Below are 27,751 nucleotides of genomic sequence, written 5' to 3'. Positions count from 1 at the left end.
ATTAGTGAATTGCACATTTAAACAACAATGAGATACCACAACACACCAATTAAAATGGCTCAAATCCAACAACTGACAATTTCAAATGTTGACAAAGACATGGAGCAACAGAAACTCTCATTCTTTGCTGATGAGAATGAAAACTAGCACAACTACTTCGAAAAATAGTTTGGCGATTTCCTACATAGTCAAACATAGTCTTACCATATGATTCAATAAATGTGCTTCCTGGATATTTAACCAAATGACTTGAAAACTTATATCCAACAAAAACCTGCACAGAATGTTTATAACAGCTTTATTTACAGTCTACCAACACTGGAAGCAATCAAGATTTTTCAGTAGATAAACTATGCTATACAAACTATGCTAGACAAACTATGCTATATCTTTATAATGTAATATTATTTCATGATAAAAATAAATGAGCTATCAAGTAATGGATGTACACAGTTGAATCTTAAATGCCTTTTTCTAAATGAAAGAAGTCAAACTGAAAAAAATACATATTTAATGGTTCTAAATATATAAATTTCTGAAAATGACTAAACCATGGAGACACTAAAAAGATCAGATGCCAGGGGTTTTGGAAAAGCTGTTGCTGACTAGATGAACAACAAGGGATATTTTTGGGATGGTGAAAACTATTCTCTATAATACTGTACTTGTGGATATATGACACTATGCATTTGTGAAAAGCAATCGGACTTCACAGAACAAAGAGTGAACCTTACTTAACTCATGCAAGTAAAATAAATTAGCAGGCTGGGTATATCTCAGTATGAAATACAGAATTTCACAAAACTACCACAAAACTACCTAACTGTCTTACAAACAAACTCACTGAAGGAATCTGGGAGACTGATGCTAACCTAAATAACTTTGAAAATGAAGTCTTTAAGATTAAAGGGAAAAAAAAAGCACATATTCTAATTGATAAAGTTGTTTCCACCGGGATATGGGTTAGAAAATTATATATACATATACTAGAATTTAACTATTAATTAAATGGATAAATGGACGGTGTTTGGTGCAAGCTTGATTTCTCACAGTTGGAATGGGAAGTTTTAAATAAACAATCAGAAGAGGCTAAAATAACTCATATGGTAATGTATTAAATCTGGAGACATCAGTATGAACTCATGTTTAGCTTAATATAAATACAGATAATTACATAAAGAAATATTTATAGGTATATGTATATACGTGGGTTAGTATATCCATATATGTATTTCCTTACTCTGTCATCTGAGAGTGCCTAGAAACAATATCACCCCAGTAGCAATGAGCACACTTAGCACCCATATCTTGGTTTCTAATACCATCTCCAGAAAAGAACAAGAGCTCCTTGAAGAAACAGTTAATTCTACGAGTAGGTCAGGGAATATACAAGATGAGCCATGTTGTAGTGGCAGAAAGTAGGAAAATTCTAAAAACAACAACAAAACACACAGTGATGGGAATATGTCAAAGGAACACTGCAGTCTTGGGAGATCTAGAAGATCTCCCAATCACTGAACTTGAAGCAGTTTTAGCAAATTATATAAAGTAGTATTGAGTTACAAACTAAAATATAAAATAAATATCTATAAGTTTATACTGATATAAATATAAGATTATATGGATAAATAAAGGGAAAAAGACAAACCTCTCATACAGAAGAATTGCAAATAATTTACGTAGATACTCTTTCCTAAAAGAGAGGGAATATAACTCCGCACTCTGTAAGTGTGACGTGCAGATAGCAATGTACTTCCAAAGAATGCCATGTGAAAAGGGGGAAAATAAAGAACAACTTTACAGTGAAAAAACCTGACAAACACTACACCAGCAAGATGATCAACGTCAACATCAACAGTGATAAGTCACATTGTTTATATGTACCCGTGATATGAAGTGACAAAAAATGGCACTTTACCTCTGTTGTCGTCCTCCCAAATTTTCCTAACCTCAGTCTAACCACAAGAAAAATATCAGACAAATTCAAATTGAAGAGCATTCTACTTAACCATGTACTACTTGGAACTGTCAAGGTCATCAAAAACAAGGAAAATCTTAAGAGACTGTCACAGCCAAGAAGAGCCTAAGAAGACAACTAAATGTCACGTGATGTCCTGGATAGGATTCTGGACCAGGAAAAAAAAATTAGGTAAAATTAAGAAAATGTGAAAGATAAATGCACTGTAGTTAATAGTTATGTGCCAGTGTTGGTTCATTAATTGCAACAAATATACCATACTAACATAAAATGTTAATATTGGGAGAGGGATTGAGCACAGTGTATGTACCACGAACTTTCTGCACAATCACTTTAATTTTTCTGTAAATCTAAATTCTTCTTTAAAAATAAAGTTCATTTTAACAAATAGTGACATTTGAGTAAAGGCCTAAAGGTGTTCAAGGGCCCAGTCATGTCTACATTTGGTAGAAAGAATATTCCAATAAGAGGAAGCAAATATAAAGTCATGAGGGATGAGTGGTCCTAATGTATTTAGATGTGAGTAATAGAAAAAGAAGTGTTGCTTCAGTGGCGTATGACTAGAGGAAAGTAATTCGAGATTCGTCAAGGAAATAACTGGAGTGTTCAGTTAATGGAGGCCTTATAGGTCATGAAGAGGGATGTGGATTTTATTCTGAATGAGTTGGAAAGCAATTGGAGAATTTTGACAAAACAAGTTACATAAATTTGATGTAATTTTAACAGGATAACTTTGGATATTTATATAGACTAGACTTGGGAGTTTCAATTCTGATAAAACCACATCGGTTCCTACCCTCACACAATTAAGAACCCTATGCTTGGTACAAAGCAGAACAAAGGAAACACAAAAACTTGAAGGCTTTGGAGCATGAGTAAAAGCAGGCTGATTCTGAAGGAGTGTAAACACTTGGCAGATGGAACTGGAAAAAAGTAAGTTACCTCTCTTGTTGGTGAGACTAAAAACTGTAAGAAAAAAAATTCATACATATTTGTCCTAGACGAAAAAATCCTGTGGATTAAGTTCAGGACAACCATGACCACTGAAAAATGAGGAAATCATCCTGAACAGGTAGATCTAGCAATGAGCAACCCCAGTTTCTGCATATAAACCATGCCCGTCTGTGCCTGCCCCCAGAAGTATGCATGTGTCGGGCATAGTTTGACAATGTTTGCAGTCTGAGTCTACTCAAATTAGTTTATTGCTAAAATCCAAAATTTAATTCCATTTGACGGAATGTAATAGAATCTAGGGTCTCCGTGATTAAACAATTACAATGTCTCACATATAACCCAAAATTATTCAATAAAGAAAAAACTAAGAATACGTGTCCCAGTATCAAGAGAAAAGACTCAGAATATAGAATTAGTAAAGACTGGATTACCTTAAAGAACTTATTTTAATTGTGCTCAATGAAGTAAAGAAAATCATGCTCCTATGGAATCTCAGCAGAGAAATGGAAACTATGAAAAAGAACCAAGTGGAAATTCTAGAACTAAAAAGTAAATTATACAGAGGATGCCCCCCCTATATATATATATATATATATATATATATATATATATATATATATATATATATATATATATATATTTTAAGAAAGTAAAAAACTGTATTAAAATTGTAATAATATATACCGCTAACAAAAGATGAATGCAAGTCATGTGTATACATTTTTTTGGCACCCGCTGTATAAAATCAGTGAAGACATAGTTCATCTGAACAACTATATCAGCAACCTTAATCTTGTTATTTGTAGAAAAATACACCCAACAACTGCAGAATACACAATATTTTCAAAAAAACAGCTAGTATATTTTCAAGTATTCACCAAGATAGATCACATTTTGGTCCATAGAACAAGTTTCAATAAATTTAAGAGAATTGCAATCAAAAAGTTTATATTATCTAGTCAAAAATTAAGTTAAAAATCAGTCACACTGAGATATCTAGAAGACATAAAATTTATAAAATTAAATAATATACTTCTAATTAATTCATGTGTAAAAAAACATCACTAAAGCAATTAGGAAATACTTTGAGCTAAGTGACTACTCTGCCATAAGAAAACATGAAATAGTGCCATTTTTGACAACATGGATGGATCTTGAAATTATTACGCTAAGTGAAATAAGTCAGGCAGAAAATGTCAAGAATCATATCACTTCACTTATATATGGATATAAAACTGAAGGTAACCAAAAGAACAAGACAAATAAAGAAACAAAAACATGTAGACACAGATAACAGTTTAGTGGTAACCAGAGGGTAGGGGGAGAGGAGGGATGTTAAAAGAGGGTAAAAGGAGTCAAATATATGATTAGGGAAGGAGAGCTGACTCTGGGTGGTGAACACATAATGTAATGTATAGAGCCGTATTATAGGATTGTACTTTGAAACCTATGTAGTTTTGTTGACCATTATCACCCCAATAAATTTGAATTAAAAAAATAAAATAAACTAAAATCAGACTAAAATAAAAGAAAATTAACAGATCAAATATGTGGGATGTAACTAGAATAGTTTGAGGGACATTTATTGCTTTAAAAGTTTACATTTAAAAAAAATATTGTGACAGGAGCAGTTCAGAAATAAAGAGAACAGTTTATAAGACTCTATGGTAGGTAGATGTTGGTGGTTTGCGAAAGGAATGTATAACAGTAAAGGTAGTAACAGTTGGAACAGAACCGGGAAATACATGTTGAACGTAGACCTGACAAGATTGGTTGAAGAGTTTGATTTTGTGTGTGAGATCATGTGAGGAATAAGGATGAATCCAAGTATTTTTCTTTCCCATATAAAGGTGCTACATTAAAGGCACTGTCAATTGAAAAATAGAAAGACATGTACTGAAAATAATTGTGTATGTGGCTAATGACACAATGAACTAACTAAAAACAAAATCTGTTAAAAGATAGACTTGCCATTAGCCAGCATAGCGAGGACTGTGGCAGAGGCGGCATAGGAGAAAGCAGTGGTTCACTTTTGGACATGTCAGGTTGGAGATGTCAGTTTGAGATTTAAGTGGAGATATCAAGTAGTCAGTTGGACATAATGAATTTGAAAATAAGGGAAGTACTGGATAGGGATGCCCATTTGGCAAATAATCAGCACACTCATTGTAGTTTAAGGCAAGAGGCTAAATAAAATCACCAAGGCAGGGAATGAGGAGAGGAGACCAAAGACTGGACCCCTCAATGGTGAGAGGATTAGGGAGAAAAGGAAAAATCAGGAAAGGAGGCTAAGAAAGAGCAACCAGAGAGGTGAGAGGAAAACCAGGAGAATATGGTGTCTTGAAAGTTAAGAGAACAGAGTGTTTCAAGGAGGAAAGTGTCATCAACGTTCTCAAATTTGCTTATTTGAAGTTGAAGTTTTAGGTGTGAAGAACATGGCTAAGTGGGAGTAAATGGAAGAATAAGTGCACAGTAATTGTATATAAATTTTAATATTATATAACTACAGGGCTCTAAATTTAACTGATTTGGGAAAAAAATCAATTAAGCTACAAATTAATGGAAACAAGTTTGAATATTTCTATTTTTTAACTTTTTGTTTGAAAATAATATTAAACTTCTAAGAGGTTGCAAAAATAATATCATAACTAGCACCGTATATGCTTTATTCAGATTTGCCTATTATTAACATTATGTCCCATTTTATGATTTGCTCTGTATATGTATATACATAAATTTGGATAATGTGAATAAAATATATATTTCTTATTTGATTGAATTAACTTTGAATAAACATCTTGATAATTAAATTATAGAGCTTTTTAACTCTGATCTCACCTTTTTGGCATACTTTTTAGTTGACATCTTCTAAGAATTGGTATGTATGAGTATTAAAAGAAAACTGTTTTATAGAATTTAAAAAATACTTATTTTTAAAAAATCACAATGCTATTTTGCACTATGACAAGAAACATAAAAAATTGGCCGACCTGATTTTGCTGGGATAATAAAAACAGAACTTTTTCTATAACAGCATTTTTTTCCATAAATGTGTTCTTCAGCAATTTGTGGGGGAAGAAAGGCAGTTAGGTCTTATATGATCTAAAAATATGTTCTTTCCAGAGGTTTATAAGCCAATTTTACAATTAATAATCTAGAATCTCATAAAATTTTAAATATAATAGATCTTAGTAAATTAGTGAAAAATCATTTCACATTTTTGCATTGTTTTCTGGAACATAACAGACTAAAACTAATCTTGGAAAAACACATTTATTCAAGTGTTTTTAAATTTGTACTTTAATAAAAATGTTGGTGATGTTCTATTATACAATTAATAGATCTATTAATTGTAAAATATATTATTAGATCAATATAATGTTCTATTATACAATTAAATACAAGACTACATATATCTTATTCATCAGTTTGGAACAAATATAACCACAATTTTACTATTCTAACCAATTTTTTCACACTGAAAAAACTAATTATTTGAATTATGACATATACATGCATTTACATAAGTGTGTGTGTGTGTGTGTGTGTGTGTGTGTGTGTGTGTGTGTGACATATGCAACATAAACTGAAAAACTGGACATTATCAAATAAGAATTGTTATAAAAATCTTAACTTCCTAAAAAAACTGCTTCAAAATTATATTTTCCTTTTAATATAGCCCGAGACTCAGTATTTCCATCTACCGTGTTTCCCCCAAAATAAGACCAGGTCTTATACTATGAAGAAAGCATCATGTCAGATTATTTTACAAAATAAAACTTTTTAAGAAGTACTATAAATAATTCCAAGTTTTACCCAATTTCTATTTCCCACATTTCCCACCCTCACATGGAATTCATATAGTTATTTAAAACAAATTGCAATTCAAGAGGAATACGTTATTCAAAAGAATAAATTTAAAGCAATTTTCTAGCATCTCATGGTATAAGCTTAGGTAGATAAATCATGTATTTGTACTTAACTTAGTTTAAATTTTAAACAAATTTTTCTAACAATAGCTGTTACATTATTTATGAAAGAAGTACCTTACAGTGTTTCATGCAAAGTTATCTTAGTTGCTCTCTCTGAACTGTGCATTGGAGGCCCTATTAAACATTTAAAAATAAGTGAGATTTATCACCCCTGGTCTAACTCTCATCCTCAGATGAATCCCTTCTAGCTATCTAGGCATTTCTAAGTGGTTTCAATTTGCATTTAACCGTTTTCCCTTTTAGAAATAGAAGAAAGAGAGCTATTATTTTATTCACAATATAAAGCTAATTATATGATTAAACGATTATACCCTACAAAAATTTAAAGCCCTAAATATGAAAAACCTGCAGTCCTGGAGTTTCAATTTCATTAAGCATATTTCTGTTGCATTTATAAAATGCTCTTTTAAGAAACACAATAATATAACTCTGGATGCTACTAGAATTTTATTGCCATCTCTAAGGTAAAATAGTGACTTAAAAGTCAGATCAGATTTCTATAATATCTAATAAAACAAAAATACCATTCTGGAAGAATAGACTTTATTCTTCAATTCAGGTATTAGATCATGTTTCTGCAAGGACAAAAAGTCATATTGCTATAAACTTACACACTTTTGAATTATTGAAATCTATTTTTAAAAACTGCTGAAGGGCAAAAGGAAGTTTTCTGATTTTACTACAAAAATGAAGGAAGGATCACTGCTTTTCCAATCAAACTAAATGGCACAACAGGGAAAATATTTCAGGCAAGAGAGTTTATCTGAAGAAACGGCTCCCTGACTATAGCCGTAGTGATAAATCAGCCACAGGGTTCTGCGTCCAGCTCCCTGGTCTATTCAACCAAACAAGTGGAAACCCTATTAGATTGGAAGTAGTAGTGAATGGTACAGTGAAAGGGAAATTTGTAATCCACAGAGGTTAAGGTGCATGTGAGTATTTTATTTTTCCCCTAAAACTTCTTTTGATAGATTCTTCACAAAGAATATTCAACAAAGGACTTAAAGTTTATTTAAACACACCACACTATTTGATTTTCTTTATAAATTCATTGTTTTTAATATAACTGGATTGGCAGCACAAATCCTCATTCTTTAAAGTTTTTCCCCACGAATCCAAATGGGTTGGGCTGAAAAAAAAATCAGGCCATGCCTACACGTACAAATGGATATTAAAATTCAGAAAATTATCTGGCTAATTTGGATATCACCCTCTGGGAGAAACATTTTTTAACTGCCTAACAAATTATTCATTTTATCTTGTATCTATATATAGGAAAAGAAGAAAAACAAGAATAAGCAAACATTATTTTTATCACTTTGAGATAATTTTTTGTAAGAAATAGGGAGATAGAATAGAGCTAAATTTATAACTGTTTTTAATTATGAAATAAAGGCAAAATGACTTTTTACTTGATTTTGATATTATAAAAATGCTTAATGTTAGAAATTAAGAATTATTATTTTCCCCTTATTTTGTTTTAACTTCTCATTGATTTATAGTTGTGCATTAACAAGTGTGATATCGTTACCTCCATAAAAAAGTTAAATTATCAAAGGCAGTGTTGCAGGAGACAGTGTTGTAACACAGGGACTGACGTAAGACCCTCCCCACTCAATCTTCATCTGCCTAATGCAGGACCCACAATTTCGACCATCAGCCTCACTCCTAACCCTTACTGTGAATGAGACATGTTCAATTTAAATGAAAGAGAGTTAAAGTTTTCCAAGTGAAATGAAATCATGACAGAAATTTGGTTACCATGTTTATGTATTAGAAATTAAAGCTTTAGAAAACTGTGGAAGTAAGTGATTATGGGGAAAGAGAGAAATAAAAAGAAATAGCTCACAGGCAGCTTGTGGCTATCAAAGACAGAATGAGAAAACTGGGCACTAAGGGTAAAAGTGGCAGGGTTATTAAAGGAGAAAATTCATATTGGAGATAAACTTTTCCTCCTTCACAATGGCTGGAATTTGCATTTTACTGTATGAAATAAGTGTATTCGTGAATAGGGCTGACTGATGACTGAGAGTCTATTACTAGAAGAAAATAATACTTAGTACAGACTATGTTCCCCCTTATTGGACTGGCTTCAGCATTGTGCAATTTAAAATAATTATCGCAAGCAACTTAGATTTATATAAATCTTGAATTGTATAATTATCACTCCTAGTTATTTGTTCCCCCTCCCTGTGAGAGGTTTATCCATTTCCACAAATTCCCTATTTATACTGCCTTCTATCGGAAGGAGTATTTTTTCTAACACCATGGAAAGGCTTTGCATGAGACTCACGTTGGTCAGTGAAATGTGAGCACTGCTGACACATGCCTCGTTTGAGCACAAGTTTTAAGAACCTGAACGATAGAGCGCTGTGGCGTATAAACTGATTCATTACACTGAACATTTGAGCTTGGATTCTGAAATGAAGGCACAAGGATAGAGGCTCACAGAACAACCCCAACCTACAGTCAAATATAACCTGAGTGTCGTTAGGCCTCTAAAATTGTGAAATTTCTTGTTGCCGCTGTATAACCTAGCGAAGTGTCTAATACAGAGTAGATTCATCTGTTTGGTAGGAGGTTGGATTAATTGATCTTTTTTATTTCACTTTTGAAAATCTATTATCCTAATATATTTACAGGGAAATAACCAATTTAGAGGACTCTCACAATTAATAGGTTATTATTTTTAGCAAGCATGTCAGCGGTAATTGATGTATCGGAATAAAACAATTCTTTACAGTAAAATGAAAAATGAGCCCCAGCACATTCTTTGGCAATAGTATGTGTATAAATCAAAAGGTAACAAACAAATGAAACATGTAAGAGAGGAATCCCTTAGATTTCAAAGAATTACTTTTTATAGCCAGTCAAAATCTTGTGAAAGACTCAAAAAAGTTATTACAAATTGAGTTCCATTTTTCATATAAATTAATGGACTTTCTTTTCCCTTGTTCTTCGCGGATGGAAATTCAGGCATGGGAATAACATTTTTGACTGCCAGTTTTATTACTATAGGTAATATGTCACTGTAATGATGTTACCAATAAAGACATATTAATTGGATTTATATACATAACATACTGATTTGTTTTTGACAAAGATTTTTGAAGTGTTTCCATGAACTTCCTGAAAGGTTGCTTTCTAGGTCTTAATAGGCCAGTTCTTCTCAAACTTTAATGAGATCCACAGACCACCCTTTGAGTAGCAAGGTTATAGATTAGAAAAAGCACATTAATTCAGTTAAAGTTGCATCAGCCACAGAAGTAATTCATCCAACATCAGCTTGCAATAGAAATCAAAGAAGTAGACGGTATAAGGTAGAGAATAGAAACAACAAATAAAACTGTAAATTTTCCTTTCTTTTACTGGAATAAATATTATGTCTACATAGTTTATCATGTCAATTCAAAGACAAACCCCAGAGTCAGGTTTAAATGTTTTATATTTTTAAATAACTGTAAAAAAATCTGTTCTTCATGAAGACATAGAATTGATCATTATCTAAAAAAAAAAAAATCCCCATGAATAAATGGCTACATTTCATTCTCTTAATCTTACTTGGATACTATAACATGGAGAATGAAATAACTTGTATGAACAAGTCGTGACAAGATAAAAACCCAACAAATTTCTTTCTCCCCCATCAGTGATTTGGATATTCTAGATAAAATTGGTTCATGGCTCAAATCATTCCGGTAACGCCTTATACTTTAGACTTTATTTAGTAGCTCACCTTTAACTACTAAAGACCAACTGCTTAGCCATGCTTTCAACCCCTCTGTACTTCCCAGCAAAAGTGGGGTTACCATGAAGTGAGCGAAACTTGGTTTCAGGGACTGTCAGACAGGCTTCCTTTCTATGGGAGAAACACTAGTTTTGTGTTCACATAATATGTTATCTGAAAATTTGCAGAATTGAGATATTTTAATGACAATTGGTTAAGACAGTTTTGTCTTTCCATTCTATCCATCCCACTTCCCATCAAGTTGGGTGGCAGTCAAACAGTCAAAGGGATTAATGGAGAGAATGGGAAAACAAACAAACAAACAAACAAACAAAAAACAAACACCTGTGAGGTATGAGGAAATCAGGATTGAAGATGTTAAACTAAATTGTTATTGCAGCCAGTATTTGAAGGAATACTAAAAATGGGATGGCCCCTTATAATTTCCCACTTTGAGGGAAAGGAGCCTGTTGTTTTTAACAGCCCTTCCACCTATCAATCATAAAAGATAGGATGTCTCTGGGGAGAAGGTGTAATCCTGGGGCCAGATGGCTCTCAGCAATATTTGACTGAGGGTAATTTCTCCTAGTGAGAGGGACCTACTTAAGAGTTCTCTTCTTCCAACGCTCCCAAAAGCTGGGGGCATGAGTGCCTCAAACCTGAAGGGGATTTCTGGGGAATGTGCGAGAGCCTCCTACCACAAGCAGTGCTTTTGCAAACTTTACCACACTTCAGAATCATTTGGAGGGTATTTTTTAAAAGAGAAATTCCTGTGTCCATTTTGATTCAGAATCAGATCTAGGGTAGAGCCTGAGAAATTTTATTTTTGACAAGGTCCCAGGTGACATTAATACTGCTGTTTCAGGAACCACACATTGAGAACAAATATACTATACTACAGTAATAATTGCAAGAGTATTAGTGGAGTAATGCAATTAGAGGCCAAAATATAAAAGATTGAGTAATGAATGAAAGGTGTAGGATGTAAGATAGATAGATAGACAGACAGACAGACAGACAGACAGATATATAGATAGATAGAAACATAGATACATACCATGTTTCCCAGAAAATAAGACCTAGCTGGACCATCAGCTCTAATGCGTCTTTTGGAGCAAAAATTAATATAAAATCCAGTCTTATTTTGGTATAAGACTGGGTCTTTATAATATAATATAATATAATACCCAGGTTCAGATTAAATTTTGCTCCAAAAGATACATTAGAGCTGATGGTCCGGCTAGGTCTTATTTTCAGGGAAACATGGTAGATACATAGATGATAATTGTTTTCTAAGGAGCTTGATGTAGAAAGCTGAGAAAAAGTTAAGAGAACTAGCAATATTGAGACAGATTTTTATGTTGTTGTGTTTTAATGTTGAAAGGGATTGAGCACTTAATGTGATAAAGCCTTTGCACAGTTGATATTTCCCAAAGAAACCCTTTAGTCATCAATCTAATCTCAAACCTGTTGTTGCTCAAGCTCCCTCGTTCAGTAATGACACCACTGAGCTGTTCAAGTGAAAAGTATTGGTCATCTTTTATTATCCTCTTTCCATTTCCTTCCACGGTTATCCCACCATTGAAATTCACAGGATATATATCAAAAATATATGTCTTGCCTGGCTAGATTACTGCAATAGCTTCGAAAAGATTCCTCAGCTTTTACTTTCCCCCCTTACAACTTATTCTACCACTGCAATTAGAATGATGTTTTAAAATTATAAGTCAAATCATGATTCCCTTGCTTGAAATGCTTCGCTGTCTTCCCTTAGCAATTAGACTGAAGTTTAAACTCTGTCATGGCTTGCATGGCTATACTGCCTTTGATCTTATCCTTAAATTATAATTATTTCCTTCCTGCCTCAAAGCATCGATTCTTGCATTTCCTTCGGTCTCAAATTTCTTTGTGCCTATATTAAATTTTATGCTACTGGAAACATTGGTGGGAGCCTGTGATTTAGCTATAAGATCTATCTGCTCACCTCACAAATGAAGACAACCATTAAATTATTAAAACCTGGCAACTAGCAACAACAATGGGTTCATAAAATGAAATACATGCCAAGCAGGACACTAACTTTTGTGTGTTGATTTTATTTTTGCTATTTGCAGGCTTAAAATATTTTTCCCGGCCCACAGGATGACAAGCATCAGATGTAACTGGGGGAAAAGAAAGGAATATGGGAGGAAAGAAACAGTGAAGGAAGAGGTATCTGGGATTTGAGGGAGTACTAACAGGTCAGCTCAATGTCCAGTGGCTGGCACAGCATCTGCACATAAGAGAACTTAAATGGGATATAAAATTGTATTTTTATATATGCAGATTAGAGTTCAGGATAATACGAGTTTATTATAAAACGTGTCTTTTCAGAGCTAGACTTGTGTTCTGAAAAAATAAAACTAGTTCCACCCCACTTCATGATCACATGGGATATTTCTAAAAGGCCTGACCACCAGCACATCTGTCCTCTTGCTGGCTTTTAAATCAGTAGACCAGAGTGTAATAAATCTTTCCAGACTAAAGTATGCTAGGTTAATCTACAGCAATGCAGTGTGTCACCATAGAATATAAGTTTACTAACATATTATAGGTCTCTTCTGAGGTTAAGAAAAACTGGATTCCTTCAAGTCATCATCCAGAGTAAGATTTATTCTTGGTACAGTGAAACTTCTGTGACTGCACTTTTCTTAACTATAATCATGAACATTCAAGTTTAGTTTTATAATGTTTTTATATTTCCCAATTTTGTAAAGCTTATCTGATGATGGGTCAGCTAATTCAGTGGGGTTTTTGGTTGTTGTTTGTTTGTTTGTTTGTTTTTATTACATACTGGGAAAAAATAAGCTTCCAAATTATTCAAAAGTATAGCATTTTATTTCAAAGACTAGAAATAAATAATAAAAGTCAGTGACCCTTGTTTTAAAAGTATGTGGTAAAGATAAATTTTGATATTGTTAATGAGCCCATGTTAAAATCGAATAGTTTCAGTCAGAAATTTATTTTCCTTCCAGGCTTGGATTAGATACAGTCTATATACGTTAGACATTGTGATGATGTTGGTTATTGAAAACATAAAGTCGGTAATAAATTAACTATATAGGTCATTCAATATGCATGAAATATAACTTAAAAATTGAATTTACTGTATTTTCTTTCATCTTTTAAATTGCCAAGTAGTCTGAAAAGTGGCTCTATTAGAGCATGAAGAGGAAAAATACTTACAATGTTTTCTAAAAATAGATGTACAAAATATTAGTTATTCTGTATTAATCATAAATCGTATATGAAGAGTTTAATCAAACTACTAGTAGTTTAACATTCACTGAACGAGTGTACTTTCATTTCCAACCATCTGATCGGCAAGTTTTAAACTGCAAACTTCAAAAAAAAAAAAAAACATAGAACACTTAACTGTCAAAATTTAGAGGACATTTCTCAGAGAAACTTTAAGCAGTACGAGAAGCTTACCTAGCGATTCTTGTGCAGTGCTTACTTATTCTGTAGTGGTAGTATACAAGCACTTTTTTCCTTTTTAATTTGTTTGCAATGCATCTCCATAAAAATTATATATGTATAATGTTTAAATAATAATAAAATACTCATCCATGTTCCCATCAAAGAGTTTAAGAAATAAAATAATCGCAATGATTTAAAGCCCCAGGTATTCCTTCCTAAATGCGTTTTCCATTCTCTCCAAATCTCTGCACTGACTTTGCATTCTTTATTATGCTCTTTCTTTTCTTTATAGACAATAGCCTTAGCCATTTTTAATGTATAATATATCATGTCACAGAGGGTATAAAACATATATGGTACATAATTTTTATATATATGTATATGTAGGTATAATTCTAAGCAATATATACATGCTATTTATATATATATATACACACAAAACTATACATATACACATATGATAGCAATTATTCATAAACATTGAAATCATTTACAAATAAGGAAGTAAACTCAGAAAAGGGAAGTAAATTAACCTAATTTTATTGATCTAAAATCAAGAGAGAACTTGAATCCAGATCTTTAATTCTAAATCTATAACTTTTAAAAAATTCCATGATATGTATAGAGTTATATTTGATAAACTTAATAAAATATTACTATGAATTCATTTATGTTCTTAAATTTCTAATAAATAAATTAAACACAAAATATCAATATGTATCTGTGCTAAATAATTTGTTCAGACCATAAGCAATGTTGGGTGTGTACCTGGATTTAGGCATCTCTTCCCATAAACCATAAGCCCCCCCAAAGGACTTAATCCTCAATTTGGGAACATCACTCTAGTGCACAGTCTAATCACTTAGTTTTGAGTTATTCTGGCATTATACTGCAATAGTTATTTTTCTCTGTTTGTAAAAGAAATCAATCGTTTGAGAAGACAGTCTCTTTACAGTAAAATCTCAACTGGGATGGCAAATTCTGCTCCATATAGGGAAGGCACATTTCCAAAACACTGTATGAATGCATAAATCAGAAAATCCAAAACTACCCAGGAAAAGAGATTACAGTAGCCCCCCCTTACCCGCAAGAAATATATCCCAAGTTCCCCAGTGAATGCCTAAAATGAAGAGAGCAGTGAACTCTATGTATACTATGTTTTTTCCTATACATACACACCTCCGAAAAGTTTAATTTGCAAATTAGGCATAGTAAGAGATTAACAACAATAACTAATAATAAAATAGAACAGTTACAACAATATACCATAATAAAAGTTATGTGAGTGTGGCCTCTCCCTCTCTCTTTTTCTCTCTCCAAATAGCTTATTTTCTGTACTCACCTTTCTTCCTAGTGTGATAATGTGAGATGATAGTGACTACATGATAAGATGAAGTGAAGTGAATGATAAAGCAACCTCAGCATAAGATTTTTTTTTATATACTAATTTGAGAACTTACACATTTTTCAACTAAAGGAAGCACGTTATGGCTTCTCTTTGTCATACGCCGGCATTACTACTTGCGCTTTAGGGCCATTATTAAGTAGAATAAGTGTTACTTGCACACATGCACTGTAATACCATGGAAGCCAATCTGATAACCCAAAATGCTACTAAGGGACGAATGGGTGAGGAGCGTAACAGTGTGGAGATTGGACAAAGGGATGATCCATGTTCATAAGGCAGCACGAGATTTCATCACACCACTCAGAATGGCACACAAGTTAAAACTTATAAGTTGTTTAATTGTGGAATTGTTTTATTTAATATTTTTGGACTGTAGTTGACAGTACCGTAATTGAAACCTTGGAAAGCAAAACATCAGGTAATGGAGGAGTACTGTATGCTGTATAGATAGTCAAGGTTCTTGGTGCTCTCAGAGGTCTTTTTATTCTGCCTTTGGAAAAACAACACTATGTCACTACTTGTGGGCACTTTCTGTCATGGATATTCTCGTATAAGAGGCAGTCACAAGATAATAAAGAAAATAAGGTTATTTGAACAATTAATTTCATAGCATTTCTATGCGGACCAGAACTAGAGAAAGTGGGTAGACATTCTCCGTTAAGAAAAATGTCTTTATAGATTAACAAATAATATATAATAACCGTATTACCCAGAATGTATCTGTACTCGTATGTGTGCAATTTAGAATTATGCAAATATCCCCTCATTTTTACTGAATCTGTAACTATCAGAAAAACTTCCCCTTTATTCTCTGTTCTAAATTTTGCCTGAATTTGCCTAAGTGTGCGTTGTATTGATTTCATAGTTATGGATTAACTTGTAAGGACCCGATGGCAGTCCACGTTCATATTTTACCTCTTAACTCCTTCACCCACCCTGTTCACTATGGCTGCTGTAGACAGTATCTAGTAAGAGGGCTGTTATGCCAGTGAATAAATGTCCAGTCTTCTTCCTTTTTCCTTTGCCTCCCCACTTCCACAGCCCAGCAGGAAGGCATGTTTCACTTGGCTACTTACAAAATCCCCTATAGAACTGGGCTCCAGCTTCTATGAGTAAGAATCCATTCATAACACATTCGATCACCGTGTCTCTCCTGTAGGTCTTACTTTCCCCTGTTCTATTGTAATACTTCACAGGAACGCCTTCCTCCCAGTAATCTACTTGCAGTCAAGCCTGCCTTAAGGTCTGCCTAAGGGGTACAGAAATTAATACAGCACTGTTGTTGTGGTTTTCATCACCACAGTCATCATCAGCTTCATAAGCAACACTGATTAAGCACATGTGCCAAACACGATTCTAAATATTTGACACTCATTAACACATGTAGTCTAAATGTATTAAGTCTAAAAACTTTTGTGCACAGCTATTTTAATCATTCTTAGTTTAAAGACAAGAAAAACCAAAGCACAAACAATTAAATTTCTAGCCTAAGTTCAGAATTTGCACTGAACCAGTATGGTACACCAACTGAAGCTTTGCTTTTTTTGTGGGTATATATGAATAGTTTTTAAAAGTTATAAAACCATGTTTTTTTCGTTAAGTGACACTAGTACACTTATTTCCTTCACTCTTCACAGCTAGACACATTCTAGTATTCACTCAAAAAAACAATTCAGTTCATACATTTGGAGTGTTATACATTTACAACACTCCAGATTCATGTGTGCACAAGTCCTATAAGATTTGGGGGTGACAGGTGTTTCTTGAAATAACCAGTCATATTTTATATATTGGTCAGATAAGCAGATCACTCAAGAGTGGAAACAAAATTTGAATGTACTTATAAAGCCCTAGATTTCAAGAATGTATAGTAAGCCACCAGGTAAGTCTCAATAAGTCATCTATGCTTCTCATTTCATAAATTTATTAAAATAGCCTCTTTTTTAAAGTAATGCAATGGCAGAAATGGATTATTTTCTATTCTTAACTTGTTGAACTATAGCAAGGATGAAGTGCACAATTAATAAGTAATATATAGTTTACCAATGACTAGTATCCATGTATTTAGTAATATTAATATTTTATATGGACATGTATCATTATATATGTGTGTGTGTGTATACACACACATATATATATATATATATACACATATATATGTAATTACTATAATCACAAGAATGCATTTTAAACTATTAATCCAAATGCTACTGCTGTCTTTTTTTCTTCCCTCCCTCCCTTCATAAGTTGGCCTTTATCACATTTGAAAAGCCATTCAAAACAAAAAAATACATTTTTAAAATGTTAAGAGAACTAGATTCATTGACAGTGTCAGAGTCTGATATTGCTCAGCGTACATATAATAACGTTTTGAAATTCAGCAAAGCTATAGTCATAAAAAAATGTGTCATGGTTTGAGGTATTAAGACATGATATTCACATGTGTGTTTGGTGGTTTATGTTATGCCAAATTGGATGTTCACTGTCAGGGAGATTCTTCAAGTGCTATATAAACTTTGGCTACATTTTTGCTCTGTGAAAATTATAACTCTCCCAGATGGAAAATGTGTTAAAGTATGTATTTCCACATCTCTAAATCTGTATTTTTTTCAACTATAAAATATTTTAAGAACTTATATGTGTGACAAAGATAGAAGGTGACTTAGGGGTGCTAAAGAAATAGCTAATTTATTCCATATATTCTGAATCTCCTAACAGATGGAATATTTTCAGTAGATAACACCTAAATCATTGTCTCAGATAATCAACACCTGATAATAGGTGGCTAGACACATTTCTATTTAAAACATGAAATTTTCCATTGAGATAGGTTATATTTTAAAGCTAATAATGTTTCCTTTATATAATGTATATTTATAATAAATCATTTATATAAACTTATAAGTACCCCTGTGAATGTGATGTACCTTCATTTGTATATTTGTATTTAATGGAATTAGTATCTAGACAAAGCACTTCCCATTAACATTTTTAAATGCCACCATTTGCTTTGTCTTAAAAGATAAACATGATAGAAACTGAATTTATTTAATTTATTTAATAATTAAGTAAATTGATTTACTTAGTTTAACTTATTGAATATTTTTATTTTAATCTTAAATTGATGGTTATTGATATTGTGGATTTCTTCTTATGTTTTAACAATTTTTTTTCTGATATAGTTATCTATATCCAAACTTGCCATGATGTAAAATAAATATTTAAAAGAGTTATGTGTAACATCCTATTATCTAACATCAAAATAAAATCTGATGTTGAAATTACAAAACTATTTAGTTCATCTCGCTGCCAAAAAGGATTTAATCTGAATCAATACAAGGAATTAATTATTTTTAAAGCAAAGATATTAGATGAAATAACTTACTAATAAGTGGCAATATTTATACTTATTATTTTTACTTCTTTCCCGTTGGACTTAAGTTTGAAATCAAACACTCTTTTTTTCATAAAATGTTTGTAACATTAAAGATGTACATTTTTGGAATGTGTATGCATTTTTAATTATAGCTGAAAGTGTAGCTTTGCATTTTGAACAGAAATATTTCAAGTTATTTTTTTACGACGAGATTAGATAACAAACATCAGTTTGAAAAGTGATTGTTGCTTTCTGAAATGTGTTTATTAATCATAATGGAAAAGTTTATTATATGTTTCTAAATTGTTTGCCTACTTATCTAACTACCTCAATTTCTCTGTAGCTATCAATCTATCAATGCATAATTGCTATAGTGGTGCATCTGGTTACTGTCCTCTGCCTCTCTGATTTAAAACCTTATGAAATTTTGTGCAGTCAGGTAGAGAATAATGTCAGAAAATATCAAAAACAAAGCTAAGCTTTTTCTAACATTACAAGTTGTAGAATATAAAACTCAGATCAGACTTTTTTCATTAATTATTAGAGCACTATTAATGCTAGGTTTAATTACAAAGTAATCCAATATACTGTGAGATAAATAGTCCTCTAATAATATGTAATCAGTGTATTTAGATTTAAAAGCAAGCATGTTTTAGTTTAGAGAACACATACATTTTTTTTTTTTAATGTTTGGAATATATAGAGAGAAATTTTGCGTGTGTTATACATACCATTCCACTTCTCTCTTATTTTACATACAGGGAAAAATTATATAGCCTTTCTTAACAGAAATAGTACAATTGATGGATATAGTTGTAAGCCTATTTGTCACCTGCACTATGTTTTTGGACAGTATGCATCAAATATTAAATACTTTGAGACAATGCTGAAAAATAACCCTTAAAACTAATGAATGTTTCAATTAATATTTCTATTCATGTGTTTATATTTTTGCAAACTGATTCATATTTATAAGCATTAAAACAGACATAGTTTGTGTTTTATTTTTTACATATTCGTTTATTTTTTTCAAAAATGTGCTTGTATGCAATATGTACTATTTAGGTTGAAAAGATACAATGATGACATAGTGTTTCAATTCAAAGAGAAGTTATGCTGTGGGAGAAACTAATGTTTAACAATGAGTTATAATGCAGTGTGAAAAATGTTATAACACAAAGACAAATATCTAAATTGAATTAAATGAGTCTTAAATTTCTTGAAACCCATAAAAGTATCTAAAGAAACTTAAAGAATATAACGTATGCAAATTAGTATATGTAACTTATACAAAGTGATTTATATATGTTACATTTTTAGTCAGAGTATACATTTGTTGCCTACCAGACTCTCCAGAAATACTTCATTGCCATTCATTGCCATTTATTTCTAAAGCTAACATTCAAATTTAAAGTGACTCTTATTAGGTCTTCTTTCTTGAAATCCCCCAAGTAAGAACCATAAAAAATTTTCATACTTTTTGTAAGAAAAGATGAAATAGTACCATTTCTGACAACATGGATGGATCTTGAGATTATTATGCTAAGTGAAATAAGTGAGACAGAAAAAGTAGAGAACCATATGATTTCACTGATATGTGGGATATAAAAATAAAAACAACAGAAAAATAAGACAAACAAATGAAGGAACAAATACTCATAGACACAGATAATAGTTTAGGGGTTACCAGAGGGTAAGGGGGGGCTCTAGAACAGGGTAAACGGGGTCTAATATATGGTAATGGAAAGAGAACTGACTCTGGGTGGTGAACATACAATGTGAGATATAAATAATGTATTACAGAATTGTACACCTGAAATCTATGTAACTTGACTAACAATTGTCACCCCAATAAACTTGAATTAAAAAAAAAATTCAAACAGGTTTTACATATATGATGTTTTTATTTACATTTCTGTTTTTTGAGAACTTTAAATTTTAAAAAGTTTTCCTTTAAAGAAGTCATCTGTTCCTATTGTTTATTTGTCATATGAGCTTCTAATCTTTTATATTATAAGAATTCTTTGCATTGGGAAATATTAAACTCTACCAACTGGAAAGCTGAAAGATGGGAGAACTTGGCAGCATGCTGATTGCTACAAAATGCCTGAAATTATTTTCAAATGCTTTACTTACAGATATATTTTTAATACAACTAGCAAACAAACAAATTTCTCCAAAGTGTGCCCTCTAAAACATGTAGAGAAAAAGATGTCTAATAAATAAGTATGAACAAGAAATATGATATATGAACCAAAAAAGCTGGATTGAAAATATAGTGTAAGTAACAAGGCCTAGAATTCCATAGCTATCTATGAATTCACTGCCTAGATCATCATGCAGGTTAGTTTCTGGGTATTGGAGCCTTCAACCCTTCTGTGGCTACTAAACTCTATCAAGCAGTTTACAACCTGAAAATAAACAGTCTGTTCAGGCAGCATTTTCTACTGCAGAGGCAGGATTTTACCTATCCGTAACTAAATACATGCTGTATTTTAGATTCCTATGTGCCAATCTAATGTACACTTATATTCTATTTTTAAGATCAAGTTTTTCAAACCATAAGCCTATAAAAAATAGCTAAAAGTGAAAGAGATAGAAGGCTGCAAACAGAAGAAACTTCCAAAACACGTAGCCTTCACCATATGTAAAAAAGTAGTTACATTTCCTTCTTATGGATCTTTCAAGAGAGAGTTATTTGAAGTTTATAAAATTGAAATAAACTGAAAAATGATAAATAAAAATCCAAACCGTTGTTCTGTATGTTTTTTTATCAGTTTATTTAGATTTATTAGAAAAACCTCCGGTGTCCCAGAAATACTATGAAAGCTATGTCCTTGAAATGGGAAATCATATTTCTACAGCAATAAATCCAAATTTAATTTTAAGTGTTAGATTCACTTAAATACATAGAACTTACAGCCTAAGTTTCCATATCCTAAATAAAATTTGGATTTGAATTGAATAATAAGTAGAAACAGATGGAATTTCAAATACTATATTCATGAACATAAATTAGGAAACATAAAACTCATAAATATTATTTAGTTGTCTCCTACATAGACAGCAGATATTAATAATTAACATTGATAGGGGAAAGCAAATACAGAAACATACTTTAAGGAAAAACAAGACACAATTAAGCATTTTATGGAAGAATTCTGTCAACCCCTGGTTGAAAAATAACCTGACATTAAATATGGTGACAGTTAATCACCATATATAATGATTAGGAAGAAACATATCATTTAAAAATACAAATTAATCCATCCAAATATTAGTTATTTCTCCTTCGTTCAATGCCATTGACTTAATTATCCTCCTATGGTTTTCTTTCCACCAACTTATCTGCTGAAATTTCATATTCGATGCAGAATTTTTAACACACCTTTCTCAGTCCAACTCAACCTGTATTTACTGAACATTATTTATATCATATAGTCTGCTAGGATATAAGAACATAATAATTTCACTCCCATTACCGAATCAATTGCAGTATAGCTGTAGAAAGAAACAACCATAGAAGTTGATTTTTTTGTGTGATCATTACAACGATAAGGATATACAGAAAATGATGAGAAGATTATTCTGGGGAAATTAATAAGTTGAATATTAAAGCATATGTAAGAGTGAACAGGTGAGAGAGGACTGGTAGATGAGTGTTTGGGTAGAAGAAACAGGTGTGAAGGCATGGAGCTGGAGTTATGAAACACCATCTGATAAAACAAATGCATGATATTTGAAGCAATTGGTCAGAGAGCATGAGCGTGGGAGGGATAGACATTTCTTAGTGACTTGAGTTATATCCTATATGCGATGGGAACACAAGGATAGTTTAAGCAGGCCAGTGACAGGATCATTTGCATTTTAATTGAATCATTGTTCCTCAGCCTAGATGATAGGTTTCATTTATGCAAGACTTCAGACAAGGAAACAAGTTAGGAAACAAGTAGTTATTGAAAGGGACCCGGCACAAAAGGGTGAGGGCTTAAATTTGGTCCACAGAAAAGACATGTAGGCAATGGGGCTTACTGTAGAATCATCAAGACACTCTGACTGACCAGAGGTGAATGTGAGAGAAAGAAATTCTGAAATAAGAGCTCAAGTTTTGAAATTACGTTAGCTATTGTGCAATAAACTGAGATAAGAAACATTGATGGGAAAGACTGTGAAGAAAGATGGATATTTTGAGTTTCCATAACTTACGTGGTATCCAATTAGAGGTACCCAGAAACAATAAGATATATGATTCAGAAACTCTGTAGTCATGTGTATGTGGAATCAGGTGTATATATGAGATAGAAGACTGGAACAATAACAGAGAAACCATACATACATAACGGAAGATTGGCAGAAGAAAAAGACTTGGACAGCTCCACTGTTTATTGTCTAGAGATTGGGGAAGAGACCCGGACAGAAATGTTCCTCTGATTCTAGAACAGAAAGATTTAAAATGGAGGAAGATGTCAACAGTGTGCAATGCAGCTGTGATACCCAGTAAGATAGGAACGGAAGAGTGTCAATAGAATATTATTGGTGAACTCTGGAGTGACAGAGTTTGAGAAGCTGTTCAGAGAAGAGCAGAAGCCAAATAATGGTGAGCTGAGGTATGGATGTGTCATGAGGGAGACCCTGCTCGCTGCGCCATTTGTCGTGCGGGGTGGCCTGCGGGTCTCTAGTCCCACTCCCCACATAAGAACGCAGGATCTGGCTAGGCCAAAAAGGAACACCCACGGAGCCATAGATAGGGCAGTCATACCACTAAAGTCTCACTGGCGGCACTATAATCTCAATGGAGGCAGGATCCACACGACCTGCAATCTGCTGTCCGCTTCTCTGTCTGCCAACCAACCAACTGACCAACCAACGCAGCCACAGCAGTTATTATCAGTGGCTAATTGGCTAACTGGTTACAGCTGATGGCCAACTAGCCACGGCTGACAGCCATCTACTACCCGAGCCAGCACCTTTCACGTGAGGCCGAGAGCCTGGAAACTGCTATCTGGAACTCTGTCCCCACAGGATGCAAGTGATAAGGGAAAAGTAGTGAGTGTGGACTAAACAAGGCTTGGCTGAAAAGGAAGAATGACAATGACAAGTAGCTCAAAACTGAAAAAGAACTCTCCTGATTGTTTGTTTGTTTGTTTGTTTTCTGCCTGCTCCTCCCTCTTTCACAAAAATTCTTCTGATACTCTGCTCTGTTGATCATAACCAATTTCAGAGTGAACATGAAACATTCTTAAAATAATTCCTAGGTCTTGAAGCACTCTAGGAGAAAGTAAGATACCCATTCGTAATTTAAGGAAACTGAACCAGTAAACAATAACAACAAAAACCACAGAACTATGTTTTATAATACTGGGGTTTTGTTACATTGTGGGGACAGAGTCCCAGAGAACAGTTTCCAGGCTCTTGGCCTCATGTGAAAGGTGCTGGCTTGGGTAGTAGATGGCTGTCAGCTGTGGCTAGTTGGCCATCAGCTGTAACCAGTTAGACAATTAGCCACTGATATAATTGCTGTGGCTGCACTGGCTGGTCCAGTCGGGTGGTTGACAGGCAAAGAAGCAGACAGCAGGTTGCAGGTCATGTGGCTCCAGCCTCCAGTGACACTATAGTGGTATGACTCCCCTATCTATGGCTCCGTGGGTGTTCCTTTTTGGCCTTACTATGTCCTGCGTTCTTATGTGCGGAGCAGGAGCTGAGACCCTGCAGGCCACCCCGCACGATAAGTGGTGCAGCGAGCAGGGTCTCCCTCACGACAAATGGCGCAGCGAGCAGGGTCCCTCGCATGACATACATAGAGGACTTTAAAATGTTTAAGAAATGGTTCAAAATGTTTCACTTTGCAAAAGCTTCCCTTCTATCTTATTTCCATGGTATAGCCATTTTGAGAGTTATCTTATGAAAAAAAAAAAAGCAGTCACTAGTGAATACCCAAATACAGAAAGAACAATACAAAACTGAATGCAAAATAGAAATGAAATATGTATTCAGCATGCATTAATGCCTCTTAATGCATTCAAGATAACGGTATGTGGAAGTCTATGGTACTAAAATATAAGAAAATGTTTATGGTATAATAACTCATCCAGTTCCATCATTTCCAGACAGGCACTGTCTGCCAAATTTATACACATAATTTAGTAGTTTTAGCAATTTATTATTTAGACTAATTTCTAAATAGAAATTCAATTTTCATTGTCTTATTCATTCTGAGTCTATGATTTCAAATGAATCCTCTTAATTCCCAAAGGAAAGAATCATATGAATGTACAAAGTCCACTAAGAAACTAGATTGTACTTCCATATTTACTATGTCCAATAAAAATGAGTAAGTGTAGGACAAAATAAAACCATTATAGAGAGAATTTGGCAACAAACAGAAAACATGTATATGTATCTGAGCTTTGACCCAGCATTCTCACTTTCTATTTTTCAATTCCTGCATTGGAAAAATATAGATGGATCCATTTTAGCATCATTTGTAAAAGTTCATTTAAAAACAAGAAAGAAAAAAAAATCTCAAAGATAGCTGATAATATAAACTATGGAACATTCACCTTATAGAGTATATTAGACTATAAACAGAATGAAGAAAATATATACTGCCATGAAGTGATCTCCAGAATATGTATATTGTTAAGTGAAAAAGCAAAATAAAGAAACTTATATACTTATATACATTTCCACTGCTTATCAAAGAAAAGGGGGGGGCTGATTTGAATATATATATATGCACATATACACACAAGCACATGTACACACAGATACACAAACACTGAATATATGCATGAACACATTTGCTATATTTAAAAGTGGAAGAAAAAGTATACATTTAAAAATATTTACCTATGGAGGGAGCGAGGGAGAAAACCAGGTATGGCATATTGGTATTACATCTATATTTCTCTTCATAGATCTTTTTTTGTAACTATGATTTTAGAACCATGTAAATATTTTGCATAATTATAAAATAAAATTCAATTCAGAAAAGGCAGTTCTTTAAAAAATTTGTAAAGGAAGGGACAATGTGAAATACTTACCTTCTCCTTTCAACCAGATACCAGAGATAGAGATCTCGGAGAGACGACTTTGGTAAGAATTCTCACTCTTTTTCAGCTTCTGTTACTGTTCCAGAGCTCTGAAGAAAGTGGAATATCCCAAAAGGTCTTATCGTCGTCACCAGAAACCATGGAAGAGGAACAATAATTTTAAATATAATTTAACTTTTTTTGTTTAATTTTTAAAAATTTCCTTCTAGCCTTTATAGTGAGTGCATGGCTGAGACCTCTTTTTCTCTTGTAAATGGATAAGCTTATCTAGGTTAATAGTTCTCCACTGTGGCCACTGGGATTCAAGATTCTTTGACAAGTTAGCCTACTTGTTCAACCTTAAAACAAAATTTGATTCACCTGAGGTTTCACACTGGCCCCAGTCCACTTAGGGCCTTAGCCAGGCCAACCCCGTACCATGTCCAGTTTCTCAATTGGAACCAATCTATCCCTGGATCCAATACAGTTTCTAAGTCAGGCCCAGTTCACGTCATGCTGATTTCCATGTCCAGGCCTGAAAAATAAATGCCCAAGTAAAATCTGAAAGCTCATAAACAAAAACTGGATCTAAGAGGGATTACTCACCCCTTCCAGAGGCAGCAAGAAAGTAGAGCACTCAAGGGGGTCAACAGTTACCTACACCTGGCTGCTTGTTCCTCCTTGGGGCTGTCAGGATTCCTTGACACCAGAACTGTTACAAGATAAACTAAGCCATATTTAAACATTTAGGAGTTTATCTGTACAAAAGTCCATTCCAGTTGGGCAGCTTCCAATCTAGCACACAGATAGGAGCTCGGAAGTGTTGGACAAAATAAAGGACTTTTACAGACAGATGGATGCAGGAACAAGGAAGTTATACTAGGCCAAAAAATGGGTTGGTTATTGCAAAGTTACTTTTTTTTAAAGGGTAGAAGGGTTCTGTCAGGCAGATTACTTAACTGATGCTGATCAGGTGATTCCTGATTGACTAAATATTCCATTTCTGGGAGAGCTGAAACCGTTATTAAGTCTCAGCTAGGAGATGTGGGACTTAGCAAGCATAAGCAACTCTAGTTAGGGCCTGCTGTGTTGTTTTATTTTTTTTTTTATGTGGGCATTTTTATTTTAACATTGAAGACAGGAAAGTAAATTATATTCAGGGTTTTTAATTCTGTTTTCCCCGAAAATAAGACCTAGCTGGACAATCAGCTCTAATTCATATTTTGGAGCAAAAATTAATATAAGACCCAGTCCTATTTTACTATAAGACTTGGTCTTTAATATAATATAATACCAGGTCTTATATTAATTTTTGCTCCAAAAGATGCATTAGAGCTGATTGTCTGGCTCTTATTTTCAGGGAAACATGATTTGTATGGGACATTGTCATGTGGGGTGTCATGTGGGGTCTCAGCTCCCGCTCCCCACATAAGAATGCAGGATATGGCTAAGCCAAAAAGGAACACCCACGAAGCCATAGGTAGGGGAGTCATACCATTATATTCTCTCTGGTGTCTGGGTTGGAGACATAGGAAGCAGGAGCCACACAATCCACAGCCTGCCATCTGCTTCTCTGCCAACCAACCTCACTTGCCAATTGCAATCCGCCATGCTAACTGCAATTCGTGCCTCTCTGCAATCCTCAATCTGCACTTGCTAGCTTAGCCACAGCAGTTACACCATTGACTAATGGCTAACCTGTAACAACAGCTTATGGCCAACCAGTCACAGCGGATGGTCACCTACGACCCGAGCAAGCACCTTTCCATGTGAGGCTGAGAGCCTGGAAACTACTCTTTGGGACTCTGTCCCCACATGGATATTCT

This window comes from Rhinolophus ferrumequinum, chromosome 20 (assembly GCF_004115265.2).
Source record: "Rhinolophus ferrumequinum isolate MPI-CBG mRhiFer1 chromosome 20, mRhiFer1_v1.p, whole genome shotgun sequence".
Taxonomy (NCBI): domain Eukaryota; kingdom Metazoa; phylum Chordata; class Mammalia; order Chiroptera; family Rhinolophidae; genus Rhinolophus; species Rhinolophus ferrumequinum.
This window is presented reverse-complemented; position numbering follows the sequence as displayed.